Here is an 18,426-nt window from a genome sequence, read left to right on the forward strand (position 1 = left end):
ATTGCTAACTTTCCCCTCTGAATGCCGAAGTATTTTGTTGGCACCGGATGACATAAGAGGAAATGATTATCCTAATCCTAAGGCTAATAATAGTTAGTAAGGAAAGGTCTCAGAGTGTATTTATTCCACTCATTACTACAGAGCTGAGCGCGAGAGAAGGGGTCTGAGAGGTCCATTATGAATGAAACCTCTGAAAACCACATTTTAAAACTATTTGTGGTACGTCACTATTAGTAGCAAAAACTGCCGGTGGTTAAAGTGTTAGAAGTAACACAGAACGAAATCCTCTCTTGTGCCAACCTCTTAAACTCATAGCAGCACATGGGGCTGCAAACTTCAATTGTTTGTTGTATGTACTGCATTGTCTTTTTTCCCACACAGTTTTTACCCTCTACAGCACCCTCTAGTACTATGGAAGTCATTCACTGCTATGTTAACACAAGTCCTAACTAATAAATTGTTTCGGGCTATTATACGGTGGTCGAATGGATTTCACCTTAAAACCGGACGCTTCGCCACATCTACGGAGGACATTTTCAGGGGAATCGTAACTTCTTTGAATGTCCTGTTCACACCCTGACTCGCTATTGATTGACGGTTGTCGATAGCCGTCGTCCACTGTTGCTATCATCCTATGGTGGAAGACTGGTACACAATTCCTTCGGCACCGGAATCCAAATGACATTTAATTTCACGCTCTCCTCCTTCCTATTGAAATTTCTGGGATATTTTATAATCTCTGAGGGCTTTCTGTACAGCCTTTCATGGTATCCGCTTGTGGCTGCTAGTGCTTGAGTATTATATAAATGAATGGGGTGTCTCCTGCCTGTAAAGTATGTTCCGCAACAACTAATGTCTTGTAAGCGATGATGTCTCTGTCAACGAAGCTCTCCAATCCAGACACATTTGGAACACCGGTACCACCTCGTACAATGGCTACTGTCAACCATCCATTGCCATGCGTAAATGTATCGTTAATGTCAATGCTAAAGTTGAGTTTACATCCACAAAAAACTGCGGGTCCATCTAGCAATGAATGTGCGGCAACAGATTTTACTGTATTCTTCTTCTTGTCTGCAGCTGAAGTTGTCATTTCCACATCTTCAATTGTCAATGTTCCGCCCCCCCCCCTGACCCCCCCTGCCAAAAAAAAAAAAACACCCAACCTAACCTCGTATTCAGGGCTACGCTACAGGTCACTTTATTTATGAAAATACAGTGTACAATCTCCAACAAATTTAACGTATTCACAAACTCCTTTTCCTTTACACCAAATAAATACAGTTTCATTAACATTAATCTTACGTCTATTACGTGTATACAGGAAGAAGGGTGAGGGTGACATATATGTTGATTTTCCAAAGTCTTTATTTGCATTTTCCGTAACATGAAACGTCTTGTAAGCGATGATGTCTCTGTCAACGAAGCTCTCCAATCCAGACACATTTGGAACACCGGTACCACCTAGTACAATGGCTACTGTCAACCATCCATTGCCATGCGTAAATGTATCGTTAATGTCAATGCTTAAGTTGAGTTTACATCCACAAAAAACTGCAGGTCCATCTAGCAATGAATGTGCGGCAGCAGATTTTACTGTATTCTTCTTCTTGTCTGCAGCTGAAGCTGTCATTTCCACATCTTCAATTGTTTTATATAGTGGAAATGACAACTTCAGCTGCAGACAAGAAGAAGAATACAGTAAAATCTGCTGCCGCACATTCATTGCTAGATGGACCTGCAGTTTTTTGTGGATGTAAACTCAACTTTAGCATTGACATTAACGATACATTTACGCATGGCAATGGATGGTTGACAGTAGCCATTGTACTAGGTGGTACCGGTGTTCCAAATGTGTCTGGATTGGAGAGCTTCGTTGACAGAGACATCATCGCTTACAAGACGTTTCATGTTACGGAAAATGCAAATAAAGACTTTGGAAAATCAACGTATACACTCCTGGAAATGGAAAAAAGAACACACTGACACCGGTGTGTCAGACCCACCATACTTGCTCCGGACACTGCGAGAGGGCTGTACAAGCAATGATCACACGCACGGCACAGCGGACACACCAGGAACCGCGGTGTTGGCCGTCGAATGGCGCTAGCTGCGCAGCATTTGTGCACCGCCGCCGTCAGTGTCAGCCAGTTTGCCGTGGCATACGGAGCTCCATCGCAGTCTTTAACACTGGTAGCATGCCGCGACAGCGTGGACGTGAACCGTATGTGCAGTTGACGGACTTTGAGCGAGGGCGTATAGTGGGCATGCGGGAGGCCGGGTGGACGTACCGCCGAATTGCTCAACACGTGGGGCGTGAGGTCTCCACAGTACATCGATGTTGTCGCCAGTGGTCGGCGGAAGGTGCACGTGCCCGTCGACCTGGGACCGGACCGCAGCGACGCACGGATGCACGCCAAGACCGTAGGATCCTACGCAGTGCCGTAGGGGACCGCACCGCCACTTCCCAGCAAATTAGGGACACTGTTGCTCCTGGGGTATCGGCGAGGATCATTCGCAACCGTCTCCATGAAGCTGGGCTACGGTCCCGCACACCGTTAGGCCGTCTTCCGCTCACGCCCCAACATCGTGCAGCCCGCCTCCAGTGGTTTCGCGACAGGCGTGAATGGAGGGACGAATGGAGACGTGTCGTCTTCAGCGATGAGAGTCGCTTCTGCCTTGGTGCCAATGATGGTCGTATGCGTGTTTGGCGCCGTGCAGGTGAGCGCCACAATCAGGACTGCATACGACCGAGGCACACGGGGCCAACACCCGGCATCATGGTGTGGGGAGCGATCTCCTATACTGGCCGTACACCACTGGTGATCGTCGAGGGGACACTGAATAGTGCACGGTACATCCAAACCGTCATCGAACCCATCGTTCTACCATTCCTAGACCGGCAAGGGAACTTGCTGTTCCAACAGGACAATGCACGTCCGCATGTGTCCCGTGCCACCCAACGTGCTCTAGAAGGTGTAAGTCAACTACCCTGGCCAGCAAGATCTCCGGATCTGTCCCCCATTGAGCATGTTTGGGACTGGATGAAGCGTCGTCTCACGCGGTCTGCACGTCCAGCACGAACGCTGGTCCAACTGAGGCGCCAGGTGGAAATGGCATGGCAAGCCGTTCCACAGGACTACATCAAGCATCTCTACGATCGTCTCCATGGGAGAATAGCAGCCTGCATTGCTGCGAAAGGTGGATATACACTGTACTAGTGCCGACATTGTGCATGCTCTGTTGCCTGTGTCTATGTGCCTGTGGTTCTGTCAGTGTGATCATGTGATTTATCTGACCCCAGGAACGTGTCAATAAAGTTTCCCCTTCCTGGGACAATGCATTCACGGTGTTCTTATTTCAATTTCCAGGAGTGTATGTCACCCTCACCCTTGTACACCGTTGGGTGGTTTGCGGAGTATAAGTGTAGATGTAGATGTAGATGTAGATGTGTCAGTCTCCCATCTTGTACAATTGGCCTTGTGCTCTTCGAATCATTTCCTGACAGTTCTTTTTGTAGCACCCACGTACACCTCCCCACAACTACAAGGAATCTCATAAATTCCAGCATTTTCCAGCGGCTGAAGAGCATCCCTGGTCGACTGATATATCTTGTACTTTCATTGTGGGAGTGTATATTACCGTGATGTTCCGCTTTTTCAAGATTAATAAATGGCAGGAAAACGTCCGATTTCACTGGTGTTCTAAGGGTAGCGTCTTTGATTTGTAATCGAGAAGTCATGGCTGTCGGATTCGAAACCCGCCACTGCTTGAATTTTGATTAATAACCGGAATAGTCAGCCGAAAACTCACTCCATAAGAAGTCATTCTGATTCTGCCAACGGCCCTGTCAAAGATGGAGGAGGAGTGGGAAGATGTTCCGGCACTTGCTTGTCCTTGGGGTGGGAAACTGCCTCTAAGGGCGGAAGAACCAGCAATGACCAATGGCATGAGGATGCAGTAGGCAATGGAAACCACTGCATTAAAGATAGATAATTTGTATCCACAGGACATGGGGCCTGTCATTGAGAAAGTGTCATGATGATCTCTCCATTGGCAAAAGATTCCGGAATAGTCCCCCATTCGGATCTCCGGAATGGAATGAGTCGGGGCGGGGAAAGTCACATGTTTGAACGTTGTAGGGGGCTATAAAACCTGAAAAGAAAAATGCAAAAGCTCAATCTAGATATAGTAGTGGTCAGTGAAGTGAAATGAAAAGAAGAAAAGCATTTCTGTCGGATGAGTGTAAGGTAATATCAACAGTTGCAGAAAGTGGTGTAGCGGGAGTAAGATTCATTATGAATATGAAGATAGTACAGTAAATGAGCTGTTGTGAACAGTTCAGTGATAGGATAGTTCTGATCAGAATGGACAGCAAATAAGCAACGACAGGTGTACATGCCGGAGCCGCAAGCTCAAGATGAAGAGATACGAAAAGGACTCGAGGTTACCGAAAAGGTAATACAGTAGGTCTACATAACAGAAAATCTAAGTCATGGGGGACATGAATGCGTTTGTAGGAGATTGAATAGAAGAAAACCTTACAAGAAAATACGGGCTTGGGACAAGGAATGACAGAGGAGAAAGGCTAATCGGGTTCTGTAATAAATATCAGATAGTGACAGCGAATACCTTGATCAAGAATCACGAGAGGAGCACGTATACTTGGAAAAGTTCGGGTGATAGGAAAAGATTTCACTGAGTTTACATCATGGTCAGGCAGAGATTCCAAACGTTGATACTGGACCGTGCGGCTTACTCAGGAGTAGATACAGACTCAGATAACTATTTAGTAGTGATTAAGAGTGGGCTGAAGTTTAAGAGATTAGTCAGGAAGAATCAATATGCAAAGAAATTACATACGGAAGTACTATGGAATGACGAGAAACACTTGAAGTTCCGCAAGGCTGTAGATACAGCATTAAGGAATAGCTCAGTAGGCAGTACAGTTGGATTGGGAATATACTTCTCTAAGAAGGGCAATCACAGAAATCGGGAAGAAAAACGTAGGTACCAGGAAGGTAACTGTGAAGAAACTATGGGTAACAGAGGAAATACTTCAGTTGATCGATGAAAGACGGATGTACAAAAATGTTCAAGGAAATTCAGGAATACAGAAGTACAAGTCGCTGAAGAATGAAATAAATGGGAAGTACAGGGAAGCAACAGCTGCGTGTAAAATGTGAAGAAATCGAAAAGAAAAGACTGTCGTAAGGACTGACTCACCATACAGGAAAGTCAAAACGATCTTAGGTAAAATTAAGAGCAAAGGTGGTAATATTAACAGTGCAACTGGAATTCCACTGTTAAATGCAGGGGAGAGAGTGGGTAGGTGGAAAGAATACACTGATGATTTGTCTGATGTGATGCAAGAAGAAACAGGAGTTAACATAGAAGAAATAGAGGATCCCATATTAGGATCAGAATTTAAGAGAGCTTTGGAGGACTTAAGATCAAATAAGGCAGAAGGGATAGAATACATTCCATTAGAATTGCTAAAATCATTGGGAAAAGTGGCAACAAAACCACTATTCAGTTGTTGTATAGACTGCAAGACCCGAGAAGTAAGAGAATTACTGCACAATCAGCATAGCTCATGCATCCTAGCTGGTGACAAGAATAAAATGCAGAAGAATGAAAGCGAAAATTGAGGATGTTTAGAGGACGACCACTTTGGCATCAGGAAAGGTAAAGGCACCAGAGTGGCGATTCTGAAGTTGCAGTTGATAAGGTAAGCAAAACCAAAGAAAAATCAAGAGTGTTCATATGATTTGTCGGCCTGGGAAAAGCGTTAGACAATGGAAAACGGTTAAGACGTTCGAATTCCTGAGAAAAATTAGGTATGTTGTAGGGAGAGATGGGTGATGTACAATATGTACAAGAGCCAAGAGGGAACAATACAAGTGGACGTCCAAGAAGGAAGTGCTCTTATTAAAACAGGATGTAAGACGGGGATGTAGCTTTCACCTCTACCGTTCAATCTGTACATCGAAGAAGCAATGCTGGACATAAAGGAAAGGTTCTGCAGTGGAATTAAAATTAAGGGGGAAAGGATGTCAATGAAAAGATTCGCTGATAACTTTGCTATTCGGAGCGAAAGTGAAGAAGAATTACATGATCTCCTAAATGGAATGAACAGTTTAATGAGTACAGAATATGGACCCAGAGTAAATCAAGGAAGTACGAAAGTAATGTGAAGTAGCAGAAATGATAACAGCGAGAAACTTTAAGTCAGGATTGATGGCCACGAAGTAGATGAAGTTAAGGAATTCTGCTACCTAAGCTGCAAAATAACCAATAACGCATGGAGCAAGGAGGACACCAAAAGCAACTAGCACTTGCAAAAGGGCATTCCTGACCAAGAGAAGTCTACTACTATATTTCATAGGCCTTAATTTGAGGAAGAAATTTTTGAGAATATACGTTTGTAGCACATAATTGTCCGGTAGTGAAATACGAACTGTAGGAAAACTGGAACAGAACAAAATCGAAGCATTTGAGATGTGGTGCAACAGACGTATGCTGAAAATTAGATGGAGTGATAAGATAAGGAATGAGGAGTTTCGGCGCGGGATCGGAGAGGAAAGGAATATGTTGAAGACACTGACAAGGAGAAGGGACAGGATGATAGCACATCTCTTAAGACATCAGGGAATGGTTTCCATGGTACTAGAGCAAGCTGTAGAGGGCAAAAATTGTAGAGGAAGACGGAGATTGGAATACATCCAGCAAATATTTGAGGACATAGATTGCAAGTGCTACTCTAATATCAAGAGGTTGCTACAGGGGGGAAATTCGTGGTATGTCGCATCAAACTAGTCATAAGACTGAAGACTCAAAAGAAAAAACCATTTCTAAGGATTTTGTCAGTGCAGTCTTTGCTTAGTTTCTTATATGGTTGCCGATCTAATAAATCGTTAATCTAACTACAATGGTCGGGCACATTCCAAACAACCGTTACACTTCGCTTGTGAGCGGGGACAGTGATAGCGCTATCGTCCCCATTCAAGGCGTTTTATGGCATTCCACTAACCCACAGTTAAATTAGTTTTCGGAGGCTTTGCGCGAGACAATATTTACAGCTTCTACACGGATTTCTTCAGCCGTAACCTTGTCCACACTACGAATGCCTTATTCTACATTGGTTATTAATTCTTTCTCTGGCACAACTTGCGAGCTAACGGCAACATTTCCACCCTTGGCAAGCACAGATACCTTATCTTCAGATGACGAACGTCCGGAAAAATTGATAACCGTGCGGAGAGCGTCTAAATGCTGGATTGTCTTATTGGGTTGCAAATTCTTCTTCTGCCTATTACACGTTGTCAACATATGCTTCCTAATAGTATCGTGCACAGTCTGTCAGTTCTATCCCAGTCTCCACTACACAAGTTGTTGCTGATAGTAACATGGAGAGACTAACTTACAGTCTGTCATTGCCAGATTCCGGCGGGTCTGTTGAATCCGCTCTCGTAGCGAAGCCTCTTCCGTCCGTTTGAAAATCTGCTACACTTTGGCCGATCTGCATAATCGCTTTATGCTCACAATTTCGGAATAACAGTGACCACTCTGCTACGAGACAGATACGTGAGGGAATACAAAAGCTGCACTGTCTTCTTCTGGTGACCTTCAACGCGTCGCACATTTCTTGACATCTCCTCCACGTAGTGGAGTCTAATTCTGAAATGTAAATTTCCACGGTCAAAAAGTCACAGTTAGTAAAATGTTCTTTCCTGTTATACGGTGGTCGAAGCCAGCCGCTGGAAAAAGCTGGTTGCGAGGAGTTGTAATTGGGTACCAGAAAAAGAACTATCAAAAATATACTCAAAGAACAAAAGGCCACTTGCAGTAAAGGGGAGACTGACAGATCAGCTGTTGCGGAACATGACTTACAGCCAGGAGGAGACCACATTTATTTTGATAGACTGAAGTACTGGCAATCCCAAGCGGATATCATGAAAGATTGCACAGAGAGGCCACAGAGATTGGAAAACACCCAGGTATTTCAGTACGAAGAAGGGTGGTGCGAAATTGAATGACATTTAGATTCAGGTGTTGAAGAAAATGTGTACCAGTCATCCACCATGGGATGATAGCAACAGCGGACGACGGCTAATCAGTAGTGGGTCAGGGTGTGAACCGGACATTCGACCACGGCTGTGAATGTTTATATTTTGCAATAACACAAGTCCTTTCGCACGCCCGTTTCTTCCTTTCACTGTCTTACAAATGTTGCTTTCTTCGCAGATTATGCGGAGAATCTCCAAATTCAGTATTACATTTTGCAATAACACAAGTCCTTTCGCACGCCCGTTTCTTCCTTTCACTGTCTTACAAATGTTGCTTTCTTCGCAGATTATGCGGAGAATCTCCTAATTCAGTATCAGTCCAGCTAATTTTAAATATTCTCAAAAACTGAGATTCTCTTCATATCTGATTTTACCACTGTCTATGATTTATTTACGTTCAATACTGTGCTCCAAACGTATAGCCTTAGAAATATTTACATCAATTTACGGTCGGTTTGTTACCAGTAGAATTCGTTTTGGCCAATAAGGCCCTGTTTTCCTCTGCTAGTCTGCTTTCTGTACCATCCTTTCTTCGTCCATTTCGTATTATTTTGCTTTCAAGTTAGCAGAACTAGTTCTTCGCCCACTTCTAAGTCTCCGATTTTGATGTTAACCTTCTCCCTATTCTCTTTTCTGCTACTCCTCATTATTTTCGTCTTTCTCGAGTTGACTCTCAACCTATAGTTTGTTATTATTAGACTGCTCATTCCATTTATCAAGCCCTGTAACTGTTCAGTTGGATACAGTGCCGGAAGGTAATTTTATCATTGATATCCTGTCACCCTAAATGCTAATCTTACACCTGAACTCTTACTTCAGTCATTGCTTCTTCGATGTCTCGGTTGAACAGCAGGAGCGGACCACTACGTTCCTGCCTTATACTCTAAGCCGACCACTTCATTTATGGGCTTTCATTCCCAATTTTCGTTCTTAATTTTTGAACATATATGGTACCCGCATTTCCCTGTTGGTTACACCTATTTTTCTTATAATTTCGAATCTCTCGCACCATTTTACATATATTTCTGAACACCTTTTAAAGGTCGACAAATACTACGAGTATGTCTTGGTTTTGCTTACGTCTTCTTACAATTACCAAGCGAAAATTTTATGTTTGCTCTCTTGTCCCTTTCCTTTTCTAAAGCCAAAATGATAGTCACGCGTGAGATAAGCAATCTAATTTCCATTCTTTGATATATTATTCTTATCAACAAACTGGATCCATGAGATGTTATATGCTTGTGCCACTCTTCTCGGACATACCGGCGTTTGGTATCTTTGAGACATTGTCGTAGAGTATGAAGGTACATTTCCGGAATTACATATTATACATGTCAACGGGGATAGTCTCTTGCATGCCACTTCCATCAGTCACTTACGAAATGGGGTGAAGTCTTATATGTCTACTCTGCCTTGTTTAATCTCAAGTCTTCCAAAGCTCATTTATTTCTGTCTCTGATACTGGATCTCCTGTGTCTTTCACGTCGACTCTCATTACTTCTGGTATTACGTCAATATTGTCTTATAGAGGGCTTCTTTCTTTCCACATATACGCTTCTTCGCGTTGTTCACGCAGCTTTTTATCCTTGACTTTCTTGGACTTCCAATATATTACATCCTTACGTGACTAATATTTCTGTATTTGATACGTTTTCTTGCGTTTTATTACCCTCCTCTCTCGTCAATAGATTAGTGTTCAACGTAACTGTTTGTTGTGGTACTAACTATCGCACTATATATGTCCACTGAGAACTTCCAACGCTCGTCATCATTCTTCAGTATGCAGTATCCCAGTTCTTCCACACTGATTCCACTTGATGACTACCTTAAGCTTAGGTGTGCTCTGAGTCCATATCTACTCTTGGTTATGCCTTACAATCCAATATATCATTCCTGAATCTCTGTCTGATGCAACTCAGTTTCAATCATCCCATGTGCCCAGGTGATTTCCGGATATACATCATCCTCTTTTGATCTATGAACAGTGTATTCGCTATTACTAGCTGAAATTCATTGCAGAACTAAATCAGAATTTCTTCTCTCTCTTTCTTAGTAACGAGGCCGTATTCTCCTATACACTTTTCCACTTGTGCGCCTACTACAGTGTTCCAGTCAACCATGATTATTAGATTTTTTTCTTCCCTTACATACCGAATTACATGTTCAATTTTCCCATAAATATTCTCTGGTTTATGCTTGTGAAGCGTTTTTTGAAATGTAGTTTTGCCTTTGGCTTATACCATACAGACAGTCGTACAGATAAAATATAGGTGTAGATTGAAAGTTAGTGTTAGAGCACTTGTTTGTTTGCACACAAAAACACACGCGCACACACACTTCTGTGTTGCTGGCAAAGTCTCAGGAAGGTTGGTAACGCGGGATCTAGCGAGTTGCCTAGGTATTGATTTTGTATGAAATTCCATGGAATAGCGGACTGACGAATATATTGTTCCGTTCTTCTTGCTTTTATATCTTGTTGTTTCCGGCGATTCACTTTGTGAGTCTTCTCATGCATCCGAGACGAACATATCGGTATTCCGTAACTGGGATCACAGTCCATACGGTGCGAGCCGTTACAGAAACTTCATTGGCTAAGTGGTAGACAGCTTTATTGCCAGTGAAGTCACAGAGTGATCTTATCCAGCGTCAAACAGGTGCTGAAATACTTAAATATTCTCTTCTTGTTCTTCTGCCAGTCCAGGATTAGGTCTTTTTACCTGTTCCCGCCTCACCAGCTCTTTCTCGACCTTTCCACACTCCTCCTTACGATAGGATTGTATTCCATTATTTATGGAGGGACTGTGGTGTCACCGACAGACACCACACTTTCTAGGTGGTAGCCTTTAAATCGGCCGCGGTCCGCTAGTATACGTCGGACCCGCGTGTCGCCACTGTCAGTGATTGCAGACCGGGCGCCGCCACACGGCAAGTCTAGAGAGACGTCCTAGCACTCGCCCCAGTTGTACAGCGGACTTTGCTAGCAATGGTTCACTGACAAATTACGCTCTCATTTGCCGAGACGATAGTTAGCATAGCCTTCAGCTACGTCATTTGCTACGACCTAGCAAGGCGACATTAACATTTGCTATTTATCTTGTGATGCATGTACCGTCAGACCGATGTTCACCAATTATGGATTAAAGTTAAGTATTCCAGCAGCTACGTACTTTTCTTGATAGTATAATTACTTTACCTGTTCCAGACCTCACGCCAGCCTGCGTGAGCTTAAATGCGTGCCTTTCGGCTACCTCATAGTGGCTTGGCTGTCTTGCCAAGTCACAACAGGGACTTTTTGAGTGACGCTCTTTGCAAGCCCGCTTTTGTTGGATTCCTTTTCCAGGTAATGGCTGTACTCCAGTTCTTTATTTATTGCTTCATATGTTATTTTGTCTTCTCTTTTGCAGCATTTCACTGATATAAGGAACTTCATTTTTGATGTTCCAAACCGTCGCAGGTCTTGTCCAAAATTCTCTTGTATACCGAGTAGTACCATGACTTCACAGAAATTCATTTGGGTTTCTCGTATTAATTTGGATTTCTCGCATTAATTTTCTTATTTATGTCTTTTTCGGTTTCATAAGTTTTCTCACATTTTTAGATACTGGTACTGGAAATGAGACATCTGTTCCATTAATATGTTATTGGCGATTATTTTGGTCGGTATGTGTAGTTTCCTAAAAAGCCCGTCCGTTTTGTTTTAGTTGTCGACATCTTGAGGTTATAATTAAGGGTTATTTTGATTAATCTATGTACCGTTATTTGTAATTTTCTTCAACGTCTAGTATGATTACCAAGTCGGCGGTAGAAAACATGGTTTTTAGAGACATACCAGCCCCAATTCTTATACTCTGAGGTACTCTATCCTTCATTCATTCCCTCACCTGGTCGTCGATGTAGATGTTCAACAACTTAGGTCGCATACTACTGCCTTGCCTTACCTCTTGTTTTACCTCTATTTCTGGTTCCATGTCTTTGCCAGTATCCAATCTTAGTTTTGTGTTTCTATGTAAACATTGGCATGTTTTAATTGCGTGCCGTAGGAAATCTCTTTTCTCAATTATTGAGCAGAGATTTTTTTCTGTCGATGCAGACAAATGCCTTCTCAATGCCTCCAGATTCAATTTTTGTCTCATGGTATAATTTGTTTCAGAGTGGACACATGGTCGCACAACGTCTTCCTTAGCGGAAGCGTCCTTGCTGTTCTAATGAAATTAAATCAGGGGTGTTTTGAAGTACTGAATTAATTACTGTGCTGCAGATTTTACAAATTATTATAATAATTCCAATCCCAAAGAAAGCAGGTGTTGACAGATGTGAAAATTACCGAACTATCAGTTTAATAAGTCACAGCTGCAAAATACTAACGCGAATTCTTTACAGACGAATGGAAAAACTGGTAGAAGCGGACCTCGGGGAAGATCAGTTTGGATTCCGTAGAAATGTTGGAACACGTGAGGCTATACTAACCTTACGATTTATCTTAGAAGAAAGATTAAGAAAAGGCAAACCTACGTTTCTATCATTTGTAGACTTAGAGAAAGCTTTTGACAATGTTAACTGGAATACTCTCTTTCAAATGCTGATGGTGGCAGGGGTAAAATACAGGGAGCGAAAGGCTATTTACAATTTGTACAGAAACCAGATGGCAGTTATAAGAGTCGAGGGGCATGAAAGGGAAGCAGTGGTTGGGAAAGGAGTGAGACAGGGTTGTAGCCTCTCCCCGATGTTATTCAATCTGTATATTGAGCAAGCAGTAAAGGAAACAAAAGAAAAATTCGGATTAGGTGTTAAAATTCATGGAGAAGAAGTAAAAACTTTGAGGTTTGCCAATGACATTGTAATTCTGTCAGAGACAGCAAAGGACTTGGAAGAGCAGTTGAACGGAATGGACAGTGTCTTGAAAGGAGGATATAAGATGAACATCAACAAAAGCGAAACGATGGTAATGGAATGTAGTCAAATTAAATCGGGTGATGCTGAGGGAATTAGATTAGGAAATGAGACACTTAAAGTAGTAAAGGAGTTTTGCTGTTTTGGGAGTAAAATAACTGATGATGGTCGAAGTAGAGAGGATATAAAATGTAGACTGGCAATGGCAAGGAAATCGTTTCTGAAGAAGAGAAATTTGTTAACATCGAGTATAGATTTAAGTGTCAGGAAGTCGTTTCTGAAAGTATTTGTATGGAGTGTAGCCATGCATGGAAGTGAAACATGGACGATGGCTAGTTTGGACAAGAAGATAATAGAAGTTTTCGAAATGTGGTGCTACAGAAGAATGCTGAAGATAAGGTGGGTAGATCACGTAACTAATGATGAGGTATTGAACAGGATTGGGGAGAAGAGAAGTTTGTGGCACAACTCGACTAGAAGAAGGGATCGGTTGGTAGGACATGTTTTGAGGCATCAAGGGATCACAAATTTAGCATTGGAGGGCAGTGTGGTGGGTAAAAATCGTAGAGGGAGACCAAGAGATGAATACACTAAGCAGATTCAGAAGGATGTAGGCTGCAGTAGGTACTGGGAGATGAAGAAGATTGCACAGGATAGCGTAGCATGGAGAGCTGCATCAAACCAGTCTCAGGACTGAAGACCACAACAACAGATTTTACAAGATGCATTCACAAGACTGAGTCCCCTGTAATTAGTTGTGTTACTTCAGTCATCTTTTTTTAAACAGTGAAATAACCTTAACACATCTCCATTCTCCTGATATTTCATCTGTACGCCAGGTTATGTTAGCTGTATGGAGCATTGGGACTTCTCTAAATGTCCCACTATGTATTATCGGTTCTGAGTTAATTCTATATAATTCAGGTACTTTTATTTATTTATTTATTGTTGTTTTCTGGAATGCCTGTGTGAATTCTGTCAGATCTATTAGATCTGCCCCTTCCTCTACGTTTTCTTCTGTTGGCCCTTCTGCATCCGGATTATATCTTAATGTCTCATGCTGATTTATCCAGTTCTTCAGGAGGGACGATATTCATTGTTGCAGAATATTTATCGGTTGTTTCTAACTGTCTGATCAGTCTATGGTACGCTATTTCCTGACTACCACGATTTTCATGTTCAACTCTGCTTATTTTTATCCATGTTTATTATATTTTCCCCTAGCTACCTCAGTCTCTTTCTGCAAGAACTCCCTATTCGTTTTTTTTTCTTTTCTATGGCTTCTTCTGAGTCTTCATTCCAAATTTTAAGTCTTTTTTTTCTATTCATTTCGATTTTTTTCCATACTACATCTCTAGCGACCTGTATTATATTATTTATGATGTTTGTGCATTCTGTAATTAGATATCCACATGACGAAACTTCTTGGAACAGCATAGTTGAGCACCTCGTTCTAATACAGATTTCTTAAACTATCTTCTTGGAGCATACCTACCTGAAAAACTTTGTTAGCGTTCCTTTCATTTTTTTCCTCTTGTTCTGTTTTTTCCATCTTTACTATAGCTGGATTGTTGATTTAAGAAGATAATGGTCCGCACTAATATTTCTCCTATATATACCGGTATGTATGTACCCTTTAAGTTAGATTTATTCTACTATTGTGCAGTTAAAAAACAGGTGAGTTTTCTCTACCGGATTATGTGTATTTACATCTATCTTTCCTAAAGCTATTATCAACTGGTGGAACGTTTCTTTTGCTATTTTTGCATTTAGGTTTGCTGTCTACATGAGACGGTCAGTGTGGTTTATTCTTTTCAGAAATATCTGTAGTTCTTCGTAGTACTTACCTGTTTATTCCTTCTTTCCCTCCTTTAGCACTTTGGAACCAGTAACTGATAGATGTCGTCTATCAGATATCAGTTGCAGTCTGATGATCCATTTGATGATTCCTTCATTTCCTAGTGCATACTGTCTTATGTTATACTCCAATTTTCTTCTATCAATACTCGCTCTCTACCACGTGCTCTTTATTCATGTGCTACTATACCATATAACATGAGGAAATCTTCTACATATTTAGTACCCTTCAACTTATTTCTGGTTTCTGTAATCACTGCTATATTGGCATCATAGTCGCTGAGTATTTTGTTAAGCTCAGACTCATTCGTCCCCAGACCCTGTACGTTTCATATACATCTACACCGGACAGCAGTATACTTGCTGTGTCAATGCGCCACTCCTGGTCACACACTCAGCTGTACCATCGTAACCCCGATGATGGAGACATCGCATTGCCTGTGCTGTGTATACAAAAGCATACATCATTTTTCAAGTAACCATATCAAATTGCCTTAAGGGGCTCTGGAAAGGCTCAAAATCATGAAAAGTTCAATTTTTACTTTTTTGCGTTTTCTGAATCTGCAGACTATTACTTTTTAATAGATATATAATTTATTCAATTCCGAAGACTACAACTATTTTTAAATTTTTTTTGAAATGTGTTCTACATTGGCGTGACCCACTGTGGTGCTGTTAAACTGCTGTCAAATGGTGTTATTATTAACGTCCGTGTTCATCAGGTACATTTTAGTGATGTGATATAAAGTATGTGTTGTGGCTAACCTGTGATGGTTCAATATATATCGCTGGTGTGATTGTCGATTGTTTCATGTTTATTTACTCTGTCGTTATCTCGAAAATATTCGTAATTAATTCTGTTTCTTGAGTCTCTGTTTTGATGAAGTATAATAATGAGTAAAAGTAAAGTTATTAGAAATCCTCTGAAGGCTTTTAAGAAAAGGAGAAATGTTGGAAAGCCAAAGGTATGTGTTATTACTGTAAACAATAAAGACGATAACCAAGTGAGTGAACATAACCTCTCAAGTACACCTGCCCATAGCAGTCAAAGTGGGAAAGAAAATACGTCACAGAAGAAGCTTGGTTCAATGAGTGAAAACTATGAATGTATTATGGGCGAATCGGATGTGAATGAAATATTTGATATGTCGGTTCTCAAAGGAATTTTTTCAAACTGTGTAAGATGTATTCATTGTAGTGAAGTTGGTCTGGAACTCTCCATAATAAAGCACGTAGGACTTGCTAGTGAAATACAACTGAAATGTGATAAGTGTTCATACATGACCACCTTTTGGAACAGTGTTGCAGTAACTGCAACTGAAGAAAATGGTAGCAAAATCTACGAACACAACATTAGATTTGTTTATTCCTTGCGTTCAGTTGGTAAGGGTGCTACTGCAGGTGCAATTTTCTGTGGCATCATGAATCTTCCAAATCCCCCAACCAAGTTTACGACCTAAAATAAATTAATAGGGTCTAAAGTAGAAGATGTCTATATAGAATCTATGAAGAACGCTGTGGAAGAGGCAGTAATGGAAAATAATGGTAACAGAGATTTTACTGCAGCGTTCGATGGTACCTGGCATAAACGGGGACACACATCTCTTCATGCTGTAGTATCTGCCACCAGTATATATACAGGGAAAGTTTTAGATGTAGCAGTAATATCAAAGTATTGTAGATGTCCACAAAAATAGAAAGGTACACATGAAAATAATTGCAAAGCTAACTATAGTGGCAGTAGTGGAGGAATGGAAGTTGCTGGTGTTGCCAGTATATTCCAGCGTTCTGAGACGTGTGATAAAGTGCGATATGTTAATTACCTTGGTGACGGTGATTCTAAAAGTTTCAAACATGTTCAAGGACTGAAGCCCTATGGTGATGATGTTGTAGTGCAGAAATTTGAGTGTATTGGACACGTACAGAAGCGAATGGGAACAAGACTTCGGCGACTGAAAGCTTCGTACAAAAAACAAAAACTCAGTGATGGTAAAGGGTTGGATGGGAAGGGAAGGTTAACTGACAGTGTAATTGACAAAATACAGAACTATTATGGAATGGCTATTAGGCAAAACACACAAAGTGTCGACGAAATGAAGAAGGCTGTTTGGGCTCTTTTTTTTCATGCTTCTTCAACCGATGAAAATCCCCAACATAGCTTGTGTCCCAAAGAAGAAGACAGTTGGTGTAAATATAACAGAGGATTGCTAACTGGTGAAGTGTACACTCATAAGTATAGTCTGCCTCATGCAATAATGGAGGTGATAAAACCTATTTTCAGAGACTTAGCAGCACCTGAACTGTTGAAAAAGTGTATTCACGGAAAAACTCAAAACCCCAATGAAAGTTTAAATAGTGTTATATGGTCTAGAATCCCCAAGACTGTATTTGTTGGAATAGAAACACTTCACTTTGGTGTGTATGATGCTGTTGCAACTTTCAATGATGGTAACATTGTAAGGTGCAAGGTATTTAGAAATATGGGAATGAAGATAGGTTCTAACATGGTACGAGCGATGCTTGCTTTAGACAAGGAACGCCTTCGGGCTGCAGACACGGCTGTAAAGAGTCTAGAAATACAAGCAAGAGTATACAGGAGGAGGAACAAGAGGAAGCTGGAGGAGGAGTTTGCAGATGATGAAGATAATCCATCCTATGGACCTGGAATGCACTAAAAAGTTAATCCAATCTTTGTCGCTCGATTCCCAAAACTTTTATTTTCTCATACTAATTACATGTTTTCTAAGGATCTTCCAAACATATTTGTTTCAAACTTTCAGTAAATGTTACACAGTACCTTCTGCATAATTTAACACAGCCTTTTTCCAAAAAACTGTATATTTTTGAATATATAAATAAAAAATTGCAAAAAAATGTAGTGAATTTTCATTACAATTGAAAAAAATCATCTTTAATAACTGAACTAAAATTTTGTAAAATCCCTGACTTAAGTTGTAGCCATATTCCAATAAATAATCTGTAAAATGTTCAACTTCCTACCTCAAATACTTTGTGAGGAAAGATGTAATTTATGAGCGTTATTTTAACATTGCAAGTATAGGGCGTTCCGGAGCCCCTTAAGTATTTATGCAGCAGTTAAAAATGAAATAGGTCATACAGGGTATACTAGAAAGATTTAATAGCCCGTATAATACTACTACTGAGGATGCAAAGGAATCTAGTGGAGATATGCGAATCGTCTTTGGTACTGGAACCATGGATAAAAAAAAGAAAAGATGAGAAACAGAAAGTGAGAGGAATAGGCTATTTGCCATGGAAGAAATATTGGCTTGTTTTGATAATGAGAAATATTTAATTTCAGTTGATCTGACGGTTGGTTTCCGTTAGGTCACAGTCGTAAACGAATCTAGGAAATATACCATCTTCTTGTTTAACGGTGCATATTATCAGTTTAAAGTTTTATCAACAGGCCTGAACGTTTATGTAGCTGAAGTTATCCGAGCTTTGGATTTAGTTCAAGGGGACGATTTTTTTAGAGAAGTGTTTTGTATATGTGGACGATGTGTTAACGGTTTTCCAAACCTGGGGTAGTATTTTAATTTAATTGAGTAAGTATTACAAAGATTATTTAAGAAAAGAGTAACCATTA

The sequence above is a fragment of the Schistocerca nitens genome, chromosome 6 (genome assembly GCF_023898315.1).
Source record: "Schistocerca nitens isolate TAMUIC-IGC-003100 chromosome 6, iqSchNite1.1, whole genome shotgun sequence".
NCBI classification, from domain to species: domain Eukaryota; kingdom Metazoa; phylum Arthropoda; class Insecta; order Orthoptera; family Acrididae; genus Schistocerca; species Schistocerca nitens.